Source organism: Pantherophis guttatus, chromosome 3, assembly GCF_059756535.1.
Source record: "Pantherophis guttatus breed Tessera chromosome 3, ASM5975653v1, whole genome shotgun sequence".
NCBI lineage: Eukaryota > Metazoa > Chordata > Lepidosauria > Squamata > Colubridae > Pantherophis > Pantherophis guttatus.
This window is the reverse complement of record NC_142065.1, coordinates 94649029-94674402: the sequence shown is the minus strand read 5'-3', so window position 1 is coordinate 94674402 and position 25374 is coordinate 94649029. Positions and strand designations below refer to the sequence as shown.

Here is a 25374-nt window from a genome sequence, read left to right as displayed (position 1 = left end):
AAAGCCCCTTATTGAATTGTGATTTCATTGTTTAGTTGCTAAGTCATGTCTGACTCTTCACAACGCCATAGACCATAGCGAACCAGGACCCCTGTCCTCAATTGTCTCCTGGAGTTTGCCCAAATTCATGTTCATTGCATCAATGACACTATCTATCCACCTCATCCTCTGCTGTCACCTTGTCCTTTTGCCTTCAATCTTTCTCAACATCAGGGTCTTTGCCCTGCTTCATTTTTAACTTCATGGCTAAACTTGTTATTGCTAGTATTTTGGTTATCTTGATTTCCTATTTTTTGAATTCCAATCCACTATGATGAAAATGACATCTTTTTTTGGTGTTAGTTGTATAAGGTATTGTAGATTTTCAGCCTTTATAGCACGGGTGTCAAAATTAAGGCCCGCAGGCCAAATCTGGCCGATGGGGTGCTTAAACCTGGCCCATGGGGCTGGCCTGGAAATATCAAAGAACTGGCCTGCAGTGCCTCTACTGGCTAAAAATGGACTGCATGGAGGCCCCACAAGGCCCCCCTATGGCCCGTTTTTGGCCTCCCTAGCCTCCAGCAGCACTCTGCTGGCCAAAAACAGGCTGTGAGGAGGCCTCACAGGTCCCTGTGGTGTGGGCTATTTTTGGCCTCCCCAACCTCCAGCAGCATTCTGCCAGGCAAAAATGTGCTGTGGGGGGGCATGCACCCCCGCACCCTATTTTGGCCAGCAAAGTGCTGCAGGAGACATCCATCCGGTCTCCCCCCACACTTCCCCCCCCCCAGTCCTTGCTGGCCCGCAGAAAATTACAACGCTGATCTGGCCCTCAAAGAAATCCAGTTTGACACCTGCTCTATAGCATCAGTGGTTGGGGCATAGATTTGAATTACTATGATATTGAAGGCTTTGCCTTGAATTCTAACCAAGATCATTCTGTCATTTTTGAGTTTATATCCCTGTATTGTTTTTCCATTAAAATTGCTCATTCTCATCCACTTTAATTGCACTGATTCCCAAGATGTTGTTTTCAATCTTCCCATTTCATGTTCAACCAGATCCATGTTACTTTGATTCATAGATCTTACATTCCAGATTCCTATGGAATATTGTTCTTTTCACCACCAGACACATCCACAGCTGAGTGTCATTTCAGCTTTGGCCCAGCTGCTTCATTCTTTCTTGTGCTACCTGTAATTGCCCTCCTCTCTTCCCCAGTAGCATATTGGACACAATCCAACCTGAAGAGCTCATCTTCCAGCATCATATTGTTTAGCCTTTTGGTACCGTTCATGTGGTTTTATTGGCAAGGATACCGGTGTGGGTTGCAATTTCCTTCTCAAGTAGACCACATTTTGTCAGAACTCTCCTATGACCTGTCCATCTTGGGTGACCCCACAAGGCTTAGCTTATAGCTTTTGAGCTTTACAAGCCCCTTTGCCATGACATGGCAGTAATTCATGAAGGGGTTTGTTGAATTAATGACATCCTAATATCCAATAACAAGCATAAGGAATAACTTTGGGGAACTGGAGGAAAAGTCACTACCAAGGCACCAGTCAGATAAAAGAAATCTGAGTCCTGGCCAGAAATGTTTCAGTGAAGTATTTTGTCCTCTGAATAACCTCTTGACAAACTGTGCTGAATTGTCTGAGCTTTTGTTATTTCCTAGACAGCTTTTGCTAAAAGGATGTAGGAATGTGATGATTTACCCAACTGTACCAGCTACAAGGATGATGGGATCTAGTTTTGTATTATTAATAGAGATGGAAAGATCATGGAGGAAACTGAGTAAATGTGCTGAATAAATTGTAATTACTAGACTCAAAAGTTTTCCTTCTACATCATTCTAGCTGGCTGAATTCCATAGCAAAAGAATTCACTTTCCTATTTTATTAACCACTGAGTCCGTAACCAGATGTAATTGTATCCCACAGTTACTCAGCATTCTTGAATGAGCTTCCAGTTGAATATCATTTAATTATATCTACTATTTTGCTTGCTCATTCAACAATTTGGATCAGTTTAATTTTTTTTTTTAGCTTTCGAATGGAAGAAGATGACACCAGCACAGTTTATGGCTTCAGAGGAAAGCCTGGCTTCAGATGGAAATTCAATCCAATTCTCAAAGAATTTGGCAGCTATAATTCTTCTCCTATTGGATGAATTCAGCATTTTCTCCCAGGTCTACACTAGTAAAAAAAAAAAAAGCATGATGCCTTACCCAAGCATTTTGGTGGATGAGGTGTCCATTTTTGTCCCTTACACTGAATCCATTCAGGTCCCTGCAAGACATAGCCAGGGTTGCACCTATATTGCACTCGGTCGTTTTCCAGATATTTGGCTTTCTCAGCACTCACAATTTCCCCAAAGTCAATCTCATCTGGTTCTTCACATGCTGAAATTATATTTACATAAAATTATCTTATTTGCTTAGACAAGCTCACTTTTTCTATTTACTCTCATGAACTTCCCATGAACTGGAGATAACAAACCCAAGTTAGATAATTATTTCCCACTTTTGTCTTAACTAAGAAACCAATGCTTGCTGGACACTTAACTATAAGTAATCCTCAATTTAACGATCATTTGAAATGCCAGGGAACTTACTTGTGGAGTGCTTATGATCCAGATTCAAAATTTCAGCACTCACCCCCTGCTTCGGTCAGATGAGTGCACCTTGGTGCTGGGCAACTGGGTTGTATTTACAGTCAATTGCAGCATCCCTTGTACACATGACCCTGTTTTATGACAGGGTCATGTGAAAATCTAAATAAGATTCTCTAAGATTTATGAAAATCTAAGTAAGTACAAAGCATTTACTTCTCCTCAGGGCCTGGTCCTTCAGCTGATGTTGTGCAATGCCAGGTCCGTTGTAAATAAAGCCCCCCTCATTTGTGATCTTGTTCAAGAGGGGGGAGCGGATCTGGCCTCCGTATTACAGAGACCTGGTTGGGCCAGGAGGGGGGGTTTCCCCTTGTTGAAATGTGCCCACCAGGCTTCTGAGCATTCCATCAACCAAGGGTTGAGGGGAGGGGCAGGGAGGTAGTAGTTGTTATAAAGGAAGGTCTTGGTCCGAAGGAGGCCACTGTGCCTCAGATAACCGGATGTGAGTCCCTCTTTGTGAAGTGGGATCATGGGGTGCAGGTGGACCTGCTGATCATGTACCTGGCTCCCTGCCACATGGTGGCGGCCCTGCCTGAACTGCTCAACATGATAGCTGGGATGGCGGTTGATACCCCCAGACTTATGGTTATGGGGGATTTCAACCTGCCGTCCGTTGGTGAAAAGTCTGAGGCGGCTCGGGAGTTCATGGCTTCCATGATTGCCATGGACCTGACCCAGTTAGTTCATGGCCCTACACACATAGGGGGACACACTCTGGACTTGGTTTTCATCTCTGGCCAGTGGCTTAATGGTTTAGATATAGGGGATGTAGTGATTAAACCCTTGTCATGGTCTGACCATTCTCTCCTTCAACTTGACCTTCAAACTGCTACACCCCGCCGTAGGGAGGCGGAACTGACCAGGTGGTTCCGCCCCAGGCGCCTGATGGATCCTGATAGGTTACAGACGGAGCTTGGGCCTTTCCCTGAGGTTCTGGCTCACAACCCGACTGAAGACCTGGTGGCTGCCTGGGATAGGGCAGCCGCTGGAGCTTTGGACCATTTCGTGCCTTTGCGGCCTCTGACCCGCTGCCGATCTCACTTAGCTCCCTGGTTCTCTGAGGAGCTGAGGGAGATGAAGCGCCGGAAAAGATGCCTAGAGAGCAGTTGGAGGGCTAGCCTTTCCGAATCCTACCAAACACTGGTAAGGTCTCATATTAAGACCTACCTAGTGGCGATAAAAATGGCAAAGTTTAATTATTTTTCCGTTCTTATCACATCTGCAGATAACCACCCAGCCGCCCTGTTCAGGGTGACCCACTCCCTGCTCCATCCGGGAGCACAGGAGGACCTCTTGGAGGGCAGGGCTGAGGATTTTGTGCAGAATCTGCATGACAAAGTCGCTCAAATTCGGAAAGGCCTGGACTCTGACTGGGTAGATACAGGCGGGGTGATGGAGACAAGTCTTGAGAACGTTATCTGGGAGGAGTTTGACCCAGTGACCCCTGAAGACGTGGACAGGATTCTGGGTAGACTTAGCACAGCCACTTGTTTATTGGACCCATGTCCCTCCTGGTTGGTGCTGGCTTCCCGGGAGGTTACATGAGGCTGGCTCCAGGGGGTTGTTAACGCTTCTTTGAGAGAGGGCTACTTTCCCGCCGCCTTGAAAGAGGCGGTGGTGAGGCCCCTCCTCAAGAAGCCCTCCCTGGACCCGGCTGTTTTAGCAAATTATCATCCAGTCTCCAACCTTCGCTTTCTGGCGACAGTTTCCCCAGTACCTGGATGAAGCGGTCTATCTCGATCCATTCCAGTCGGGCTTCAGGCCTAGGCACAGCATGGAAACAGCATTGGTCGCATTGGTTGATGATCTCTGGAGGGCTCGGGACAGGGGCTGTTCCTCTATCCTGGTCCTGTTAGATCTCTCAGCGGCTTTTGATACCACGGACCATGGTATCATGCTGCGCCGGTTGGAGGGGTTAGGGATGGGGGGCACTGTGTTGCGGTTGTTCTCCTCCTTCCTCTCTGACCGGTCGCAGTTTGTGTTGACGGGGGGCCAGAGGACGACCCCAGGCGGCTTGTATGTGGGGTGCCGCGTGGGTCGGTCCTCTTGCCCCTTCTGTTCAACATTTATGTGAAGCCGCTGGGTGAGATCATCTGTGGTTTCGGGGTGAAGTACCATCAGTATGCTGATGACACTCAGCTGTACATCTCCACCCCAGACCACCCCAATGATGCCCTTGACGTGATGTCCCGGGGTCTGGAGGCCGTATGGATCTGGATGGGGAGAAACAGGCTCAAGCTCAACCCATCCAAGACCAAGTGGCTGTGGCTTCCGGCATCCCGATATAGTCAGTTGGTGCCATCTCTGACTATTGGGGGCAAGTCGTTGGCCCCCACAGGGAGGGCTCGCAACTTGGGTGTCCTCCTGAATGCACGGCTGTCTTTAGAAGAGCATGTGACGGCCATGGCCAGGGGGGCTTTTTATCAGGTTCACTTGATTCACCAGTTGCGTCCCTTTCTGGATCGGGACTCCTTACGCACGGTCACTCATGCCCTCATCACTTCCCGCTTGGACTACTGCAATGCTCTCTACATGGGGGTCCCCTTGAAGAGCACCCGGAGGCTTCTACTGGTCCAGAAGGCAGCCGCGCGGGTGATTATGGGAGCGTCATCTCTGCGTGAGCTGCACTGGCTCCCGGTGGTCCTCTGGATGTGATTCAAGGTGTTGGTGACCACCTTTAGAGCGCTCCATGGCTTAGGGCCTGGATATTTACGGGACCGCCTTCTGCCACCGAGAGCCTCCCACCGGCCAGTATACTCCCACAGAGAGGGGCTCCTCCGAGTACCATCGGCCAAACAATGCTGACTGGCGGCCCCCAGGGGGAGAGCTTTCTCTGTCGGAGACCTGCCCTCTGGAACGAGCTCCCCCCGGAGATACGGATGATTCCGGACTTACGTACTTTCTGTTGGGCCCTCAAAACTTTTTATTTCATCAAGTCGGGCTGGCCTAATCTCTCCAATTGTGTATTTTAATTTGGATTTTTAATGGGGGATTTTAACTGTTGGGCCAAATTGTTTAATTTATTTTTGAATTGTTGTTAAATTTTGTATTTGATGTTTTTTACTTCTGGCTGTTCACCGCCCTGAGTCCTTTGGGAGAAGGGCAGTATATAAATTTAAATATTAAATTAAATTCTGGTTTACTGCAAAACCACACCAATGGTGAACCACTGGTATACTTAACAAATACATATTCACTTAATGACTGTGATAATTCATTTAATGACCACCACAAAAATATTTATAAAATCTAGTCACTCTCATGACTGACTCACTTTATGATCATAACATGTTGCATAACTGTGATGGAAAGTCTCCATTAAGGTATAACTCAAGGACGTGAGAGGACAGTGGAGTCGTTACCCACGTTTTTGTTGCTGCCTTTTGTCCTCAGGACCTTTAGACTTTATGGAACCCTGGCCAGACGCCATTTTCACCCTTTCCCATTTTGTGGATGTATTCAACCATTGAGCTTCTTGCGCTGCGAGACTCCCCCCTCTCGCAGGTTTGGCCCTCCACATTATCGAGGGCCTACCTCAATGACGGGCTTTGGAACCCAGAGAGGTGGCATGCCGCGAAGAGGGGGTTGAGGGGTTTTTTAAGTAAACTGGGTAAATTTTTAAGGGGTCCCGGGGGGGGGAGGGAAAAATTGGAACTAGGGTTGTGGGTTTGGGGGAAGACCCACCAAGGGGAGGGTCAGGCCTGGCCACTATGCACAGCGGAGGGGATGGGGATCCGGAGGTGATGGGGGGGTCGAGCTTGTCCAGATTGTGTTTCTATCATCGGTACTGTGAGTGGGAGGGGTAGATATGGCGGGAGCAGGGGGCCATATCATGTTAAGGGAGCGCGCACCCGCTGTCTCCGAGCGGTAGCGTGCTCTGGCCCCCAACGCTCCACTCGTTCTCCAGGTTGTACAGACCCTCAGAGCCCGGGCCTTCGACTGATGTTGTGCAACGCCAGGTCCGTAATACATAAAGCCCCCCTCATTTGTGATCTGGTTCAGGAGGGGGGAGCGGACCTGGCGGGTATTACGGAGACCTGGTTGGGCCCGGAGGGAGGGGTCCCTCTGGTAGAAATGTGCCCACCAGGCTTCCTGGCATTCCATCAGCTGAGGTCACAGGGGAGGGGCGGGGGAGTAGCGGTTATTATTAGAGAAGGCCTTAGGCCAAGGGAGGCCACTGTTCCTCAGACGGCCGGTTGTGAGACCCTCCTTGTGAAGTGGGGTCATGGGGTTCAGAGGGGTTTGCTGATCACGTACCTGGCTCCCTGCCACGTGGCAGCAGCCCTGCCCGAGCTACTCAACGTTATCGCCGCGGTGGCGGTTGATACCCCCAGATTAATGGTCATGGGGGATTTCAACCTGCCGTCCATGGGTGAGGTGTCTGAGGTGGCTCGGGAGTTCATGGCTTCCATGACGGCTATGGATCTGACCCAACTAATTCATGGCCCTATGCACATGGGGGGAAACACACTGGACCTGATTTTTGTCTCTGGACAGTGGCTGAGTGATCTTGAGATAGGGGACATAGTCATCGAGCCCTTGTCATGGTCAGATCACTCTCTCCTTCGCCTTGACCTTCGAACCGCTGCACCCCGCCACAGGGAGGCGGAACCGATGAGATGGTAGCGCCCCAGGCGCCTGATGGAACCTGATAGGTTCCAGACGGAGCTTGGGCCAATTCCTGAGGTTCTGGCTCATGCCTCGACTGGAGACCTAGTGGCCGCCTGGGATAGGGCGGCCGCTGGAGCTCTGGACCGAGTCGTACCTTTGCGGCCTCTGACCTGGTGTCGATCTCACCTGGCTCCTTGGTTTACTGAGGAGCTGAGGGAGATGAAGCACCAGAAAAGACGCCTAGAGAGTAGTTGGAGGGCCAGTCGTACTGAATCTGACCGGACACTGGTAAGATCTCATATTAAGAATTACCTAGTGGCAATAAAAGCAGCAAAATGTACTTATCTTGCTGCTCTTATTGCGTCATCAGATAACCGCCCGGCCGCCCTGTTTAGGGTGACCCGCTCCCTGCTCCACCAGGAAGCGAGGGAGGACCCCTTGGAGGGAAGAGCCGAGGATTTTGTTCAGTATCTGTATGACAAAATCACTCAGATTCGGGAAGATCTGGACTCTGACTGGGTAGATCCAGCAGGGATGACGGGGGCAGGTCCTGAGAATGTTATCTGGGATGAGTTTGATTCTGTGACCCCTGAGGACGTGGACAGGATTCTGGGTAGACTGAATGCGACCACATGTTTGTTGGACCCGTGCCCCTCCTGGTTAGTGCTGGCTTCCCGGGAGGTGACGCGAGGCTGGCTCCAGGGGATTATAAATGCTTCATTGGGTGAGGGTGTCTTTCCCGCCGCCTTGAAAGAGGCGGTGGTGAGACCTCTCCTCAAGAAGCCTTCCCTGGATCCGGCAACATTGGCTAACTATCGTCCAGTCTCCAACCTTCGCTTTGTGGTGAAGGTTGTTGAGAGTGTGGTTGCACGACAGCTTCCCCAGTACCTGGATGAAACGACGTATCTAGATCCGTTCCAGTCGGGTTTCAGGCCCGGGTACAGCACGGAAACGGCATTGGTCGCGTTGGTGGATGATCTCTGGAGGGCTCGGGACAGAGGTTGTTCCTCTGTCCTGGTCCTATTAGATCTCTCAGCGGCTTTTGATACCATCGACCATGGTATCATGCTGCACCGGTTGGAAGAGTTGGGGGTGGGAGGCACCGTATTACGGTGGTTCTCCTCCTTTCTCTCCGACCGGTCGCAGTCTGTGTTGACAGGGGGGCAGAGGTCGACCCCGAGGCCCCTTATATGTGGGGTGCCACAAGGATCGGTCCTCTCGCCCCTTCTGTTCAACATTTATGTGAAGCCGCTGGGTGAGATCATCCATGGTTTCGGGGTGGAGTACCATCAGTACGCTGATGACACCCAGCTGTACATCTCCACCCCAGACCACCCCAACAATGCCCTTGAAGTGATGTCCTGGTGCCTGGAGGCCGTACGGATCTGGATGGGGAGGAACAGTCCCCAAGACCGAGTGGCTGTGGTTTCCGACGTCCCGATATAGTCAGCTGGTGCCATCGCTGACTATTGGGGGCGAAGCATTAGCCCCCACGGAGAGGGTTCGCAACTTGGGTGTCCTCCTGGATTCACGGCTGTCTTTAGAAGAGCACTTGACGGCCGTGACCGGGAGGATTTTTCATCAGGTCCGTCTGATTCGCCAGTTGCGTCCCTTTCTGGATCGGGACTCGTTACGCACGGTCACTCATGCCCTCGTCACCTCCCGTCTGGACTATTGTAACGCTCTCTACATGGGGCTCCCCTTGAGGAGCACTCGGAGGCTCCAACTGGCGCAGAGTGCGGCCGCACGGGTAGTGATGGGAGCAATGTGGCGCTCCCATGTAACGCCTCTCCTGCGCGAGCTGCACTGGCTCCCGGTGGTCTTCCGAGTGCGCTTCAAGGTCTTGGTTATCACCTTCAAAGCGCTCCATGGCTTAGGACCTGGCTATTTACGGGACCGCCTGCTGCCACCAATAGCCTCCCACCGACCAGTACGCTCCCATAGAGAGGGGCTCCTCCGGGTGCCGTCGGCCAAACAATGTCGACTGGCGGCCCCCAGGGGGAGAGCCTTCTCTGTGGGGGCACCTACTATCTGGAACGAGCTCCCCCCCGGAGATACGGAGGATTCCGGATCTGCGTACCTTCCGTCGCGCACTTAAGACGTTTTTATTCCATCAAGCTGGCCTGACCTAAACTTTTCCTCTTTTAAATGGAATTTTAAATTTGGTTTTAATTTATTGGGGTTTTAAAATGTCTCAGCCAAATTTATTTAATTAGTTTTATCTCTATTTTAAATTTTGTATCTACATGTTTTATTTTATGGCTGTTCACTGCCCTGAGTCCTTCGGGAGTAGGGCGGTATACAAATTTAATAAAAATGAAAAATGAAAAAAAATGAAAAATGACTGCCTGTAATATGTAACCTTCCCTTGCTGATGCGTAACCTAAGCAACTCTGTGGATGGGGAGATAGAGAGAGGTTGAAGGGCCAGCAAACTTGCCCCCCCAAAGCAACTTCTTTGTAAAGGATTCTGTGGCATTTCCTCCTTGCCGGTACTTACCGTGGCTAAACATGGGTGGTCCTGAAGGAATCTTTCTGATATTGTACATATTAGATTTTCAACAATAAATTTTTGTTAATTGTAATCACCCTCTCATCTTTCCCTATATACTTCCTCAGCAATATCTGACTCAAAAATGTTAAAGCTGGCAACAGTTCTTTCCCCAGAGAAATAAATCCATTTCTTACTATTAATTTATCAATATCTATTATCTATAGTTTCTTTCTTGTTATCAAGTTTAAATGGTGCCAGCTGAGAATTTATTCTATAGGCTATAATTCTCTCACCTTTCCTTTCCTTATCTTTTTTAGAGATAGAGCATAGTAGAATACAATTGTGAGATATTGAAGGGGAGAGAGAGAGAGAGAGGGAGTGGGAGAGAGGGGGAGGGAGAGGGAGGGAGAGAGAGAGAGTTTATACAGTGTAGAGAGCACAAATATTCATTCAAAACAGCAATGGGGGGCAGAAGCAGGGAAGAAAATAATTGTAGAATATCTCTAACCCTTCAGCTATCGAAATTGAAAATAACAGCTAGATACAAGATGGCAATCATTACCTATTGTTCAAATGTTAATTTTACAATTATTGGAAAGGAACACCTTCTGTGGTCTACGTTTACAGGGTCAATACTTTTCTTACTTTTCCCCCCCATATAAGAAACATAAATCAATTGATTAAAAAAGGGAAAAGAAGAAAGCCCAGCCCAGGCAACTGTCAGGCAACCATCAAAAACAGTGATAATTAATTAATTAATTAATTCATTAATTAATTAATTGCTCAAAGGTTCAATTAATGTGAATATAAGCAAATGTAATCTTAGCTTCAATATCTTGAGATGTGAATATTTCCCTCTTTTTCTTCTCCTAAAGGATATTATCACTGTGAATTAAGATACATACTAATTACTTTTGTATGTATCCTGATATAAACACAACTGAAATACATCTCTAAAATTTCAAACTTCTGACTGGTCTCCTTGGAACAGGTTATGGTTCCTAGATGATCAATGTTTTTATGCATGTATCATGTGCTATAGGGGCAGCTCAAGGCATAATGGAGGCTCTCATAAAATCACCCCATCTAGAAGGAAGACGAGAGAAAAATTGAGGGGGGGAAATGTAGATTCGTACTGATAGCATGTACTTGGGTTAAATTATGGTAGAAATATGGTAAATATATAAATTATATTTATATAATATAAATGTATTCCATTTTTACATCTGTTCATTTCAACTTTTGAGGATCTTTTTTGTTTATAAGCAAAATAAACCATTAAACATAAAGTAGCGTTATTAGACATGGTAATCATTTGGTTATCATCCTATCCTCTTTTTTATTAACTGAAGCAAAGTCCTTCGCAACAGGTGTGAATTTACAATACTGATGCAAGGTATTTTGCTATACACAAATCAGTTGCTCAAAAATCTTGCATTTAAGAAGGGGATTGGAATTATACTGTAAGTCTATGATATCCTTAAAGAATCTGCCATTACAAATTTCCAGAAAGCCACAGGTGGAAAATGGAACTCTTTGCTTTTGCTAAAAGAAATTGCTTCTTTGATGAACGCAGCAGAAGCTGCTTTCCTTAGTAACCCCTTGATTTCTTTTCTTCTTAACTTACCATTTTGAGAAGAGCCCCCAGGCCAGAGAAGAACAGCAGCAACCAAGAGTAGCCAGCTCTTCATAGCTCTTCAGGCAATGTCTCAACTACCAAACCTCAGTTCAGCAGTTTGGCAATCTCAGTGGATTTCTCCCAGCTGCTACCATCCCTTCCTCGTTTTTTGTTTGTTTCTTTGTTGTCAAGGAATCTGGGAGAAGACAGTATTACAGGAATAAGAATACGATCTTGCCAAGAGCTAAGAGAGGATTTCACAAGAATTTTTTGAACTTTGTGTTGCAATGATTACCATAAACAAATAAAGCAATACTTTGGCTTCTCAGGCAGTGCTTCCGATTCTTATGAAGGAAAAAAAAAACACCACTTGCATTCAAGAATCTTTCCAACGTCTTCAGCAGCAGCAGCTATCAGCAAAATTATTATACATGACATTTATGAATCTGACAGATCTATTTTGCATTTATGATGTATAGGAACCACACGTTGTAGATATCCAATATCTTTCTTTAAAAAAACTGTAGTTTTACAATCTTCAGTCAAATACAGTTAATCATTGGCAATCCCATGGGAGACTGTACCCTTTGGTGCCTGTTTGTTTCCCCTTCCCCTCCCCCCAATTCTGGAGAGCTAGGGTTGGATTTAACTTTTACAAATATCTAGGAAGTCAAAATAATATCACCTCCCAGTGGATATAAGAACAGAGAAAATAAGAAAGATATTGCCTCCTTATCAGAAGGATACAAGATCTACCTTTTTCTTCTTACCTCATTTTTATACCTGTGTATAAGAGCTATAAAAACTTGGTTTTTACCAAGTTCCCTTCCCTCCTGAAAAAGGGAATTAAATCACTATAGCTCCCCTCACACAAAAGCTCACACAATAGTGTAAAGCACCCCCATCATCAGGTGTGGGTTCTACTTACCTTTACTACCAGTTCGCAGTGGGGCCATGTGCCCTTCTGTGCATGTGCAAACGCATTTTGATGATGTTGGGTTGGTGGGGAGAGCCTCCCGCCAGTTTTACTACCAGTTCTATAAAACCCGTGCAAACTAGGGGCAACCCTTCACTGCCCATAATGGTCCCAAGCCAATTGTGTGAGACAGGTTTTGAGGTCAATCCAGAAGGCCTAAAGGGTGGGGTCATATATCATCTCCAGCAGCAAGATTGTAACCATGGCAAAGAAGGCTCTTTTCCTAGAACCTCTTAGTTGAAGTTCCTTGACTGATGGGTTCTATAGCATGCTACTTCTAGTAAATGGCTAAAATTATTCAAGTGACACAAAAATTGTAGACCATTCTATCACTGAGCAATTCTTCCTTTTTAATAAATAATTATTGATACAATAACATACAATAAACTTTAAGAAGGTTTACAAGGCATTTTTAATATTAACATTGGTCCACACCTTAAAGACCTTTAGAAAAACAGCTAGCATCTCTCCTTGGCCCTTTGGGTCAGGAAAACCAGAACCAGATGATTAATTTCTTATCACCATTTTATTTGCTTAGAAGGTGTAAATAAATGTGTGTTTTTTCTTAGTATTTGTTGATGATTTTTTTTCTATGCTTCTTCTTAAGCAGAGGGTTATACCAGGAGACATCCATGTTCCCTTCCAATTCTGTTATTCTGTTACATCTTTATATACTGTCTTTTTTCTTTATGATATTCTTAATATCATAATTCCCTGAATTATAATTCATAATTCCCTGAAAATAAGACATTCCCTAATAATAAGCCCAATTGGGCTTTTGAGTGCATGTGCTAAAATAAGCCTCCCCACAAAAATAAACCCTCCCTGAAAATATTTAAAAGCAGAGTTGGAAATCAGGTAAGACAGCAAGAGGAATCCCATCTTACTCCATGCAACACAAAATAATAATAAGACCTCCCCAATAAAAAGCAGACTGCAAATACAGCTTTTACTTGTCAACACAGGAGAACTGCCATTTCTTTCTTTTTGCAATATACATTTTTGGTTTTGAGTAGGCTGCCTGTTTAAGCCTAATAAACATCTGTATTGAGAGTGTCAAGACAGTATATTACAATAGGCTCGTAATTCTGCTATCTGATTTCTTTTTGTGCTTGGTTATATTAAAAGTACATTCAAAATCCTATTAATATAATGTAAAAGAAATAATCCCATTGCCTCTAAAATATTTTTCAGAAACCTGAAAAACAATTAATATTACTATTCATATAAACATTTTCTATTCACAATTTAAGAATACAATTCTGCTGTATGTTGCATATATATATATATATATATATATATATATATATATATATATATATATATATATATATATATATATATATAAATGAAGATGTGAGAAACCCATTCAATGCATTCTGCTAAGAGAAATCTGTTTACTGGCCACTGTTTAGCTTTCCTCACACAATCTAGAAAACAGAACATTTTTTTAAAAAAAAATGTCCCTTATTTCCCTCCTCCCCTTCATGGATTACTGCCTTGTCGTGGCGAAGGGACTTGCGTAACTCAACGAAACTATAAGCTATGCCCTGCAGGGCCACCCAAGATGGACAGGTCATAGCAGAGACCTCTGACAAAATGTGATCCACTGGAGAAGGAAACGGCAATCCACTCCAGTATCTTTGCCATGAAAACCCAATGGACAGTACCAAAAAGAAAGAAGATATGATGCCGGAAGATGAGCCCCTCAGGTCGGAAGGTGTCCAATATGCTACTGGGGAAGAGCAGAGGGCTAGTACTAGTAGCACCAGAAAGAATGAAGCAACTGGGCCAAAGCCAAAAGGAACTCAGCTGTGGATGCATCTGGTGGTAAAAGGAAAGTCTGATGCTGCAAATATTTTTTCTCCATAGGATCCTGGAATGTAAGATCCATGAATCAAGGCAAGCTGGACATGGTCAAACAAGAGATAACAAGACTGAATATTGACATCTTAGGAATCAGCGAACTAAAATGGACAGGAATGGGTGAATTTAATTCAGATGACCATCAGGTATACTACTGCGGGCAAGAAACCCTCAGAAGAAATGGAGTAGCCTTCATGTTCAATAAAAGAATAGGAAAAGCAATACTGGGATACAATCCCCAAAATGACAGAATGATCTCAGTTCGAATCCAAGGCAAACCATTCAATATCACAGTAGTCCAAGTCTATGCCCCAACCACTGGTACTGAAGAGGATGAAATTGACCAGTTCTATGAAGCCCTGCAGCACTTTATAGAATTATCACCAAAAAACCATGGTCAAAACAAGCACTCTTTTCCAAGAACCCAAGAGATGACTCTACACATGGACATCACCAGACGGTCAACACAGAAATCAGATTGACTATATGCTCTGCAGCCAAAGATGGAGAAGCTCTATACAGTCAGTAAAAACAACACCAGGAGTTGATCGTTGCAAAATGTAGGCTTAAATTGAAGAAAGTAGGGAAAAGCACTAAGCCACTCAGTCCTAAAGGAGATCAACCCTGACTGCTCTTTAGAAGGCCAGATCCTGAAGATGAAACTCAAATATTTTGGCCACCTAATGAGAAGGAAGGACTCACTGGAGAAGAGCCTAATGCTGGGAAAGATTGAGGGCAAAAGAAGAATGGGACAACAGAGAACGAAGTGGCTGGATGGAGTCACTGAAGCAGTAGGCGTGAGCTTAAATGGACTCCAGAGGATGGTAGAGGACATGAAGGCCAGGAGGAACATTGCCCATGGGGTCGCGATGGGTCAGACACAACTTCTCAACTAACAGCAACAACTGTCAAAAAGAAAAAGAAAGGGAAAAAAAGAAAAGAAAAACAAAGCCTTGTTTCCCATTTTAGATGTTAATAGGCATAAATCTGTTTGGCTGAACCTCCTTCTGATTATGAACATCAAGTTTGATTATGCTAACTTCAGAGCAACAACAGCACAAGCAACTGTTTGTGGGTCTTTGATTGGATAGTGAGTTGAAGTGTTTATTGTACTACTCTGTTTCTTTACAAAATATATTACAAACTGTTTGGCAATGGAAAATCATTTTTGGATTTTTTTTTTTAAGAATTCAACACATCTACACACTAAAAATATCGTTTACAATTATCTATTGTTATTGCTTTAAGATGGGTTGCTGATTGATAATTCAGAATAATCAAATGTTTACAGCTAAAATTCAGGGAAAATTCCTCACTCCAGATGCATTTTTAAAAAGTTATTCATAATGTTGCATTATAATATTTTATCTGCCTTAAACATGATCTATAAACTTGTTTTTAAATGTTATCATTTTCCCAGTAGTTACAGTTGGTAAAATTTGTCTTTTATGAAATAGACTTTTAGGTTTGGATCCACTGCTTATAACTCTGTTACAATCCAGCTTCATGTGGTCACATTAAAGAGAACAATATATGATTTCAGAGATTCATCTTCTGGCTCAAAGGTGCTATATATCTCCTGTTATTCATTTACTTAGATCTGTAAAATAAAAAGTGAAGAGCAAAGAAGTAAATTTGCAACATTTTCAATTATTATCTTTGAAAATAAAAGATAAAGGAGACAGAATACTATTTAACGTGAAATAGGTTTTATCAATGGTTAGAGATAAGAGGTAGAAATTAGATGAAGAAAGAGTATTGTTATGTTTAAGTAAAATATGAATGTTTTTTATAATCATATACATGCCAATATATAGGAACAATAGGAATAATAGGAGCATAAATAAGCAAATATAATTATAAATATGGTTAGAATTATTTTGTTATATTATTACTATTGCTATCAGTATATGTGTTATCTTTTTTTTTTTCTTTCCTTTTTGTAAAATGTTATGCTCGGACAATACACTGTATTCAAAATACTTATATATAAATAAAAAAAAACTTGACATTAAAAAAAAGAAATAAATTTTCAGCAGAAAGCAACCTGCAATAATTTTAACATATTGAACTACATAGGCAAGAAGATTCTGAAATGTCAGCATCGCCATTTTTTTAAGCCAGATGGCTAAAACTACTCAAGTGACTCAAAAACCGTAGACCATTTTATCACTGAGCAATTTCTATTTTTTTTTAAGATGACTTCTGACACAATGACATCTAATAAACTTTAATAATTTATTAGGCATTCTTGATATTTTGGATTATAAACTCTGGCATTTAGGATGAACCTGAAGCACCAACATTTTAAAAACAGGAGTGGGGTATTAGATGTTACCAAACCTTTATTTATTTTATTTATTAATTAATTCAATTTATATGCCGCCCCTCTCCGAAGACTCAGGGCGGCTCACAATGCATTTAAAATCATTATAAAAAAACATTTAAAAATTAAAAACATTGAAACTCATTCACACCATTCATGGCCAGATCTCACCAGATCGCAAGAGCGAGATCAACGGCCCCAGGCCAGCCGGAAAAGCCAGGTCTTCACTGCTTTTTGGAAGGCCAATAGGGTGGGGATGATCTTGACCTCAGTAGGTAACTGGTTCCAGAGAGCTGGGGCAGCCACAGAGAAGGCCCTCCCCCACGGGCCCACCAGCCGGCACTGTTTAGCTGACGGGACCCGGAGGAGACTAACTCTGTGGGATCTTACCGGTCGCTGGAAGCTATGCGGTAGAAGGCACTCTCGAAGATACCCTGGCCCTGAGCCATGTAGGGCTTTAAAGGTAATAACCAACACCTTGAATTGTGACCGGAGACCAATAGGGAGCCAGTGCAGCTCACGGAGAATTGGTGTAATGTGGGTGTACCTAGGTGCACCCACAACAGCTCGCATGGCTGTCTGGACCAACTGTAGTCTCCGAACACTTTTCAAGGGTAGCCCCATGTAGAGCACGTTGCAATAATCTAACCATGAGGTGACCGTGAAGTGACAATTCATCCTCACAAGGGATACACTTGAGGAAAGCTGGGATACAAATGAATACTGGGAACTGTAGTCCAGCAATACCAAGAAAGCCCCCATTTCCTTATTAACTATGAAAGAAAAAGTTCCAATAAAATGTCCATTACAGAAATATTTGATATTTACATATATATCACAACACAAATTGATATTTTACTAATAGTGTTTGCATTAATTGCAGTTTCAATGAAAGTCTCATCATACAATAAGATTCCTGTGATCAAATGAAATCCTGTCCATACAGAGCAATGGGAGAAAACTACTATGGGGATGAGAGTAATACTTAAAAACAATGAGACATGGGACAGGGAGGTACAAACATCACCCATCGTTTCATCTCTTCTAGTCTGATCCTAAATCCTGGCAGATTCCAAGACTGAAGACCAGGAGATCCCTCTGTCCTGAGGCTGAAATGAGTGGACTTCAGTGATCTATTTTCATTCATTTCATTGTTCTCAGTGCAATAAATTCAGTATGCACCCTAAAGTTTTCAGGAGAAAGCAAGTAATTCTTAGATTGGATTTGGTTGTCCCATGAAGTCAATAGAATTTCATTTAGTGATGGATAGCTTTTCTTGTCCAGGCAGAGGTGGGTTTCAGCAGGTTCTGACCAGTTCTGGAATGAAATTGGCATCCGAGATACTTCTTCAGCCTAGCAGTACTAAATTGAAGTTATATTCAAGAGAATTAATGAACTCACTGGGCCTATTTCAAACAGAATGCAGCATATGTGGGGATCTTTATAAATTTGAATTTGAGATTGTGGAAGCTAATCAGAAACTGTTATTGTCAGGATCAACATGTGAGTGCTTGGGGTTGATGCAGTTTACCATTCCGGCCGAGTTACACAATGTTGTGAGTTACCCCCTTAAATCTTTGGTAGGGCCATTGACAAAACAGCAAATCCTCCAAGTATACCAGGAAGTGTTTGAGGGCCCCATAGTATCTGTTCCAGGAGAGGTTAATTTTGAACTTGACCCTGCTATTTCCCCAGTACAAAGTGCACAACGCAATGTGCCTATAGCTATTAAGCAGCAGGTGAAAGCACAACTGGATAAGTACGAGGTGGAAGGACATATTACATCAGTAACTGAGCCCACTGACTGGATAAGCAACATGGTTGTTATTAGGAGGCCAGAGAAGATTAGAATTTGCATTGGCCCCAAGTTTCTGAATATGGCCCTGAAGCGGTCACATTATTTAATGCCAACGCTTGATGACGTTTTGCACAAGCTACCCAAAGCACGGGTTTTTACACTTGTTGATGCTAGAGACGCCTTTTTACAGTGTAAGCTAGATGAAATAAGTAGCTACATGACTACGTTCTGGACCCCAGGGGGTAGAAAGAGATGGCTTAAATTATCCCTTGGAGTTTCGGTAGCAACAGAGGTGTATCAAAAAAAGCAGCATGAATTACTGAGTGAGCTTGATGGAATTGAGCCAAGAGCTGATGATATTCTTATAGTTGGCTGTGGTGAAACAGACAAAGAAGCTGAGCATGACCATGATGAGAAGTTAATAGCACTATTGGATCGGTGTAGGCAGGTAAAGTTAAGGTTCAGTGTAAAAAAGTTGCAATTTAAGGTGCACGAAGTCTGCTTCCGTAGGCATATTTTGTCCTCACAAGGTTTAAAAGCTGATCCAGAAAAGATTAGAGCCATTGTGGAGATGCCATCGCCTGCTGATGTTAAATCAGTGCAGAGATTTATCAGATTTGTTACATACTGTATCTAGCAAAATTTCTGCTGCACCTATTGGAAGTGTGCCAGCCATTGAGATGCCTTCTGGACAAAGATGCAGTTTGACATTGGCTCCCTATGTCAGCACTCCAACTTATGCTCTCTTCCAGTGCTGTCATGAAGACCAGAAGTGCTGAATTATTGCTGAGATTAACTTTTACCTAGTTTTCTGCATGCAAGAGATAGGGTTTTCTGGGGGATGAGGGTGGGGGTCACATTCCTGTGAGAAGTACGTGCCAGGACGGAGAGATGGATTGGCTAATGGCCAATGAGAAATCGGGTTGGAGAGCGGAAGAGGAGGGGGTTGGAAGGAGGGGCCAGTTGAGCTGCAATTAGCCTCAGAAATGTCGGCTATTTCTGTTCTTAATAAAGAATGATTCATTAGAGACTGCGCTTGAAAATGAAACTTATTTTAAGACAGAACCGAAACCTGACAGACAGCTCAACTCTCCTCCAAATCCAGGCTGGCTGAGTTTAAATCATCCCGTTCCCTCCCACACAACTGGTCGGACGGACTATGGCTGAAGCCAAGCTATCGGAGGAAAGCCTGCTTCAAGAAACGGGAGGAGCAGAAGCGGTCGTGATTCCAGCCAACTTGGAAAATACAAAGGTTCAACTTTCTCCACCTTCCCCCCCCCCCCCGCAGAACTTCAAGCAAAGAAACGTGAAGCAGATAAGTACCCGGGGACTGTGCCAAAAGCCTTAAAGGCGGAATCCCCTTTTGCAAAGTTAAAAGATAAAGAAAAACCCCTAAGTGAATTGGGAAGGGCGAGCTGGGGATGGGAATGGCAGCGAAGCCCAGACAAGGCAGCACCTCCCCACCCCAGGATGAGAGACGAGGCAGAGGACTATCAACACCAGGGCTGGCCCTCCAGAGCTCAGCACAGAGAGGAGAGGGCAGAGAGGGAGGAGCCACCCCAGTTCAGAGGGAAGTTCGATGGTGACCCAGACAACCTCGCCCAATTCCTCGATTCAGATGAGATATACATAGAGCAGTTCGGACACCTCTACCCTTTCCCCAGAGCCCTAGTGAATGCTATCAGGGAAGGGCTGGAGGGAGAAGCAAAGAGGTGGTCAGCATCACTCTACAAATACAGGGCCCCCCAGCTACAAAATGCGGATGGGTTCTTGCAACTATTGAGAGCCCGTTATGAGGAGGAGGAGGAGGACCCCTATGTGGAAGACGAACTCAGAAACCTAATGCAGAGGGGGAAGCCTATCAGAGAGCATATCCGTGAATTCAGGAGAGTCATTGGGACACTGCCTCCCCTACCAGAGCGATTGCTGGTGTATTTTTTTAGAACAAGCCTAGATAAAAGAATTTCCCAAGTGACTGCCTATCGTGACATCCCAAACCGACTCGCTGAATGGTTCCGGGTAGCGATAAAAGTCGACAGAGGGCTGCGGGCGACTGACACGTCAAAACCACCAGAGGGAAAGGAGAGAGGCCGACCAGACCAGGGGCCACTCAACAGACGAGAAACCCCAACATCACAGCCCTCCTACAGACCAACTGCCCCACGGAGCCCACTGAAATGCTACAGATGTGGGGGAAGCGGCCACATAGCAGCAAGATGTGGAACGCCTAGACCGGGACCAGCTCCACCGCCCAAAGCACGACCGGAACGAGGGCCCAACCGCGTCACCCACGTACCGCAGGAAACTCCCCAAATCCCTGAGTTTTTCGCTCATCTGACCGAAACCAGAGAAATCCCAGATGAGGGAGATCAGTTCCCCGAACCCTATGACACGGAAGACGAAGGCGAGGATGACCCGATGGTGAGTGGACCCGTCCATCCTTTTCTTTTCCCCATACGCCTAACAGCCCCCAAAACAGGGGCCCAAGAGACTTTCCAAGCCCTAATAGACTCGGGTAGCACACGGTGCCTAATCAACCTACCCACAGTTCTAAAATTGGGAATCCGAGCTAAACAGCTCAAACAACCAATTCGCTTCGAGCAAGTTGATGGGTCCCTAGTGGGAGGAACATATGCCACACATTTGACTGAACCCGTGAGACTAGAACTCGCAGATCACTGGGAGACGATCCGCTTCATAATAGCCCCCAAGATGACAGAACCAGTCATATTGGGACTCTCATGGCTCGACAAATGGGGCCCAATCATTTGGTGGCAAGAGGGAACCCGCAGGCTGAGAATAGCAAAGGGGCCCCAACCCCTGCTGCCCCGACCTGAATTATTGCTGAGATTAACTTTTACCTAGTTTTCTGCATGCAAGAGATAGGGTTTTCTGGGGGATGAGGGTGGGGGTCACATTCCTGTGAGAAGTACGTGCCAGGACGGAGAGATGGATTGGCTAATGGCCAATGAGAAATCGGGTTGGAGAGCGGAAGAGGAGGGGGTTGGAAGGAGGGGCCAGTTGAGCTGCAATTAGCCTCAGAAATGTCGGCTATTTCTGTTCTTAATAAAGAATGATTCATTAGAGACTGCGCTTGAAAATGAAACTTATTTTAAGACAGAACCGAAACCTGACACCCTATGCATGAGCAGGCAGTACAGGAGATAAAACGCTTGGTCACTATTGCTCCAGTGTTAAAATATTATGATATTACGAAGACTATTACCATTCAAAGTGACTTGAGCAAAAATGGCCTAGGATGTTGCCTAAAGCAAGAAGGTCAGCCGATCGCATATGCGTCCAGAGCACTCTCTTCTGCTGAGTTAAATTATGCTCAAATTGAAAAGGAGTGCTTAAGTATTGTATTGGCCTGCCAGTTTTTCCATCATTATCTTTATGGCCAGAATATAATACATTTTTTTTTATTGTTTTTTTTTTACACAAATAAAATATAATAACAATTCTGTTTAACATCGGATTCGCGGTGTTTGTACATACATACATGAATAAGTGTCTGGTGTCATTTGTACTATACATTTCTAATTGATTTCTGCACCTTTTATTTCTTCCTTAATTCTATCATCTATCCATTTGTACCATCTTCCCCACACAGTATCATAGTCAGAATTTTCATCATCATTTATCTCGTGAGTTAATTTACTTATCTCTGCACACTCTGATATTTTGTTAATTATAAGGTCATCTGGTGGTAGGTCTTTCTTTTTCCAGTATTGAGCGTATGCTAGTCTGGCAGCTGTAGTTATATGTATTAGGAGGTGGACCTTTTCCTTTCCGTACCCTTTCTTTACCATTCCCAGGAGAAATATTTCTGGATTCAGATCAATGTCTTCTTTAAGTATGTCTTTCACCCATCTCCAAATTTTACACCAGTACTTTTTTGCTTCGGGGCATGTCCACCATGTATGAAAGAAGGTGCCATGACCATGACCACATTTCCAACAATTTGGCTGCGCATTGGGGAACATCTTTGCTAGTCTTGCAGGTGCCAAATGCCACCTATGAAACATTTTGTAGTGATTTTCCTTATATGTGGCTGCTCTAGTTAATTTATAATTTTTATTCCAGGCTTCTTCCCATTCATTAAAGTTCAAACTGTGTCCAATATTTTTCTCCCATGCTCTCAATTGATTTCTAATTGTTTTTTTTTTTTAAATACTTTATTGAATTTTCCAATTTTTTAAAAAGACAATGTACAATCACAATCTTGATCCGAGGTGCAATGTTTACACATTTCATAGATCAAACATTAAGTGAATTTCATCCATAGCTATACAATATACAGTTCTATACAATTCTCTACATTTCTATACAATTAAGTCCATTTCGGGTGTCTAACAAATCGTAGCCTATTATCATATTTTTATCCTATTCTTTAACCAGTTATACCAAATTCCCCATATTTCATAGTACTTGAAGTTCTCTTCATTTTTTAGCTCGCTCGTCAATTTAGCCATCTCTGCGCACTCTAGAATTTTATTTATTAATGCTTCTTCAGAGGGGGTAGAGTTGGATTTCCAGAGTTTCGCAAAGGCTAATCTAGCCGCAGTAATAATTTGAATTGCCAATTGGGTTTTATTGTTGTCGAGACCATCTTCAATCATACCTAGGAGGAAGGATTCCGGGGCCAGGGCTATCTCTTGTCCCATTATTTCCGAGAGCCAGAGTCGGATCTTTAACCAAAACTTTTTGGTCTCAGGGCAAGTCCACCACAGATGGTAAAAGGTGCCGACCGTCTTTCCACATTTCCAACATAAAGCAGAAGAATTTGGAAATATTTTGGCCAGCCTGTCCGGGGCTAGGTACCACCTATGCAGCATTTTGTAGTGATTTTCCCTGAATGTTACCGATTTCGTTATTTTGAGATTTCTGTTCCAAGCTATCTCCCAGTCATTGAAATTAAGGCCATATCCTAAATTTTTCTCCCAAATGCTTAGCTGATTTTTAGCTATCTTCTCAGCTCTATCCTCATCTAATATAAAGTTATAGATTTTCGATAGCATTTTCTTATCTGGTCCCCAAATAATTTTGTCAAAATATCCATATTTCATTTCAATACCACGTTTATCTCTATCTTCTTGAAATCTAGACTTAATCTGAAGATATTTCCACCAATCCAGAATAAACCCCTGGTCCCTCAGCACTTCCAAGGGCTTGAGCTTCCCTTCTTCATCCAAGATATCCTTATATGTGCCCATTTTATAGTTCTCTCTTCTATTTGGGGCCACTAGAGCATCCATAATCGACAACCAGCTAGGAACCTTGGTATATATCTTCTGTCTAATTTCCAGCCACGTACGGATCAATGTCTCTCTAATTTTATGTTTATAGAAATGAGTTTTCTTCCTATCCTTTATGTCCCAGAGATAAGCGTGCCATCCTTCAAGGAGATCGTGTCCTTCTAGTGTCAAGATTCTACCTTCTTGTAATTTGATCCACTCCTTTATCCAAATTATTTTTGCCGCCTTTTGATATGATTCCCAGTCAGGGAGCCCGAACCCTCCCAAATTTCTTTTCCCTTGAAGTGTCTTGAGAGAAATCCTCGATTTCTTACCCTCCCACAAAAAATTCCTGATATGTTTATTCAGATCCGAAAAATTTTTTTTATCTAGTGATATCGGTATATTTTGAAATAGAAATAGAAATTTCGGTAAAATATTCATTTTGATCGCCGCAATTTTACCAGTCAGGGACAATTTAAGCCTCCTCCACCTATCAAGGTCTTGATTAGTTTTCTGCAATAAAGGGATATAGTTATCATCTTTTAATGAAGAGAGTCTCGCCGTAATCCATATTCCCAGATATTTTATCTTCTTAACTACCTGGAGGCCTAATAAATCTTCTAATTCTTTCGTTTGTGGGTTCGTCATATTTTTCACAATTATTTTGGTTTTGTTCTTATTAAGTTTAAGGCCCGCGACTTCTCCATAATTCTGAACTTCCTGCATTAATTTTGGGCCGGTGTCTAATGGGTCTTCTAATATGAAGGCAATGTCATCCGCAAAAGCCTGTGTTTTAAATATTTCCTTCCTAATCTTCAAGCCTTTGATATTTTCATTAGTTCTAATCCTTCTGAGTAAGACCTCTAATGCTAGAATGTAAAGTAAGGGGGATAGGGGACATCCCTGCCTGACTCCTCTTTGGATCTGAAATGTCTGGGTTCTGTCTCCGTTAACTAATATATTTGCCCTCTGGTTTTGGTAAATATTCTCTATCATCCTCCTAAAGTTAGTCCCGAATCCCATTAGATCTATTTGGTTTATCATGAAGGTCCAATTCAGATTGTCGAATGCCTTTTGGGCATCGACAAACATTAAAGCCATCTGTTTTCCAGGGTATTGTTCATAATATTCAATGGTATTTAAAACTGTTCTCAAATTGTCTCTAATCTGTCTCCCTGGGAGAAAACCATTTTGATCCTTATGTATCCATCTATTTAAAATTTTCTTGAATCTCTCCGCTATTATAGTCATAAATAATTTGTAATCTGCGTTAAGCAGTGAGATAGGTCTATAGTTGGAAATCTGCTTCGGGTCGGCACCTTCTTTCAGAATGATCGTCAGGTACGCTTCCCTCCAGGAGTCTGGGATTGTTATGCCAGCAATAACATCATTTAGAATTTCTAACAATTCCAGTTTCAGAGCGTCATCAAATTTTTGATATAATTCTCCGGGGAGACCATCAGGGCCTGGGGTTTTATTCTTCTTTATTTTGGATAAGGCGGTTTTTAACTCCCCTATGGTGATCTTCCCATTTAACATTTCCTTTTCTTCTTCCGGAATTTGAGGAAGGTTGGCTTCCAACAAATACTGTTCTACCTTGTTTAACTCAATTCCTTCATTTTTGTAAAGACATTCATAAAATTTTCTTATGCTTTCTAATTTGTCTTCTTCCTTTGTCAACAGGATGCCCTGTGGATCTTCTAAGGCTAGTATTTGGTTTTTTTCCTTCTCTTTTTTTAATTTATATGCCAGCCATCTCCCCGACTTGTTAGCGTTCTCGAAACAATAGTGCTTAGATCT

General features: G+C 43.6%; 1 pseudogene across 1 annotated transcript in view; it reads right to left on the bottom strand.

Moving 5' to 3' along the window:
- Positions 1–11638, bottom strand: part of LOC132711449 (complement factor H-related protein 2-like) — a 73965-nt pseudogene extending 62327 nt beyond the window's left edge. The window contains exons 1-2 of the transcript XR_015733171.1: positions 11378–11638; positions 2204–2377 (exon numbers count right to left, since the gene is read on the bottom strand). The product of XR_015733171.1 is annotated as a complement factor H-related protein 2-like (transcript). The remainder of the gene's footprint in view (positions 1–2203; positions 2378–11377) is intronic.
- Between the last annotated feature and the right edge of the window lie 13736 nt (positions 11639–25374).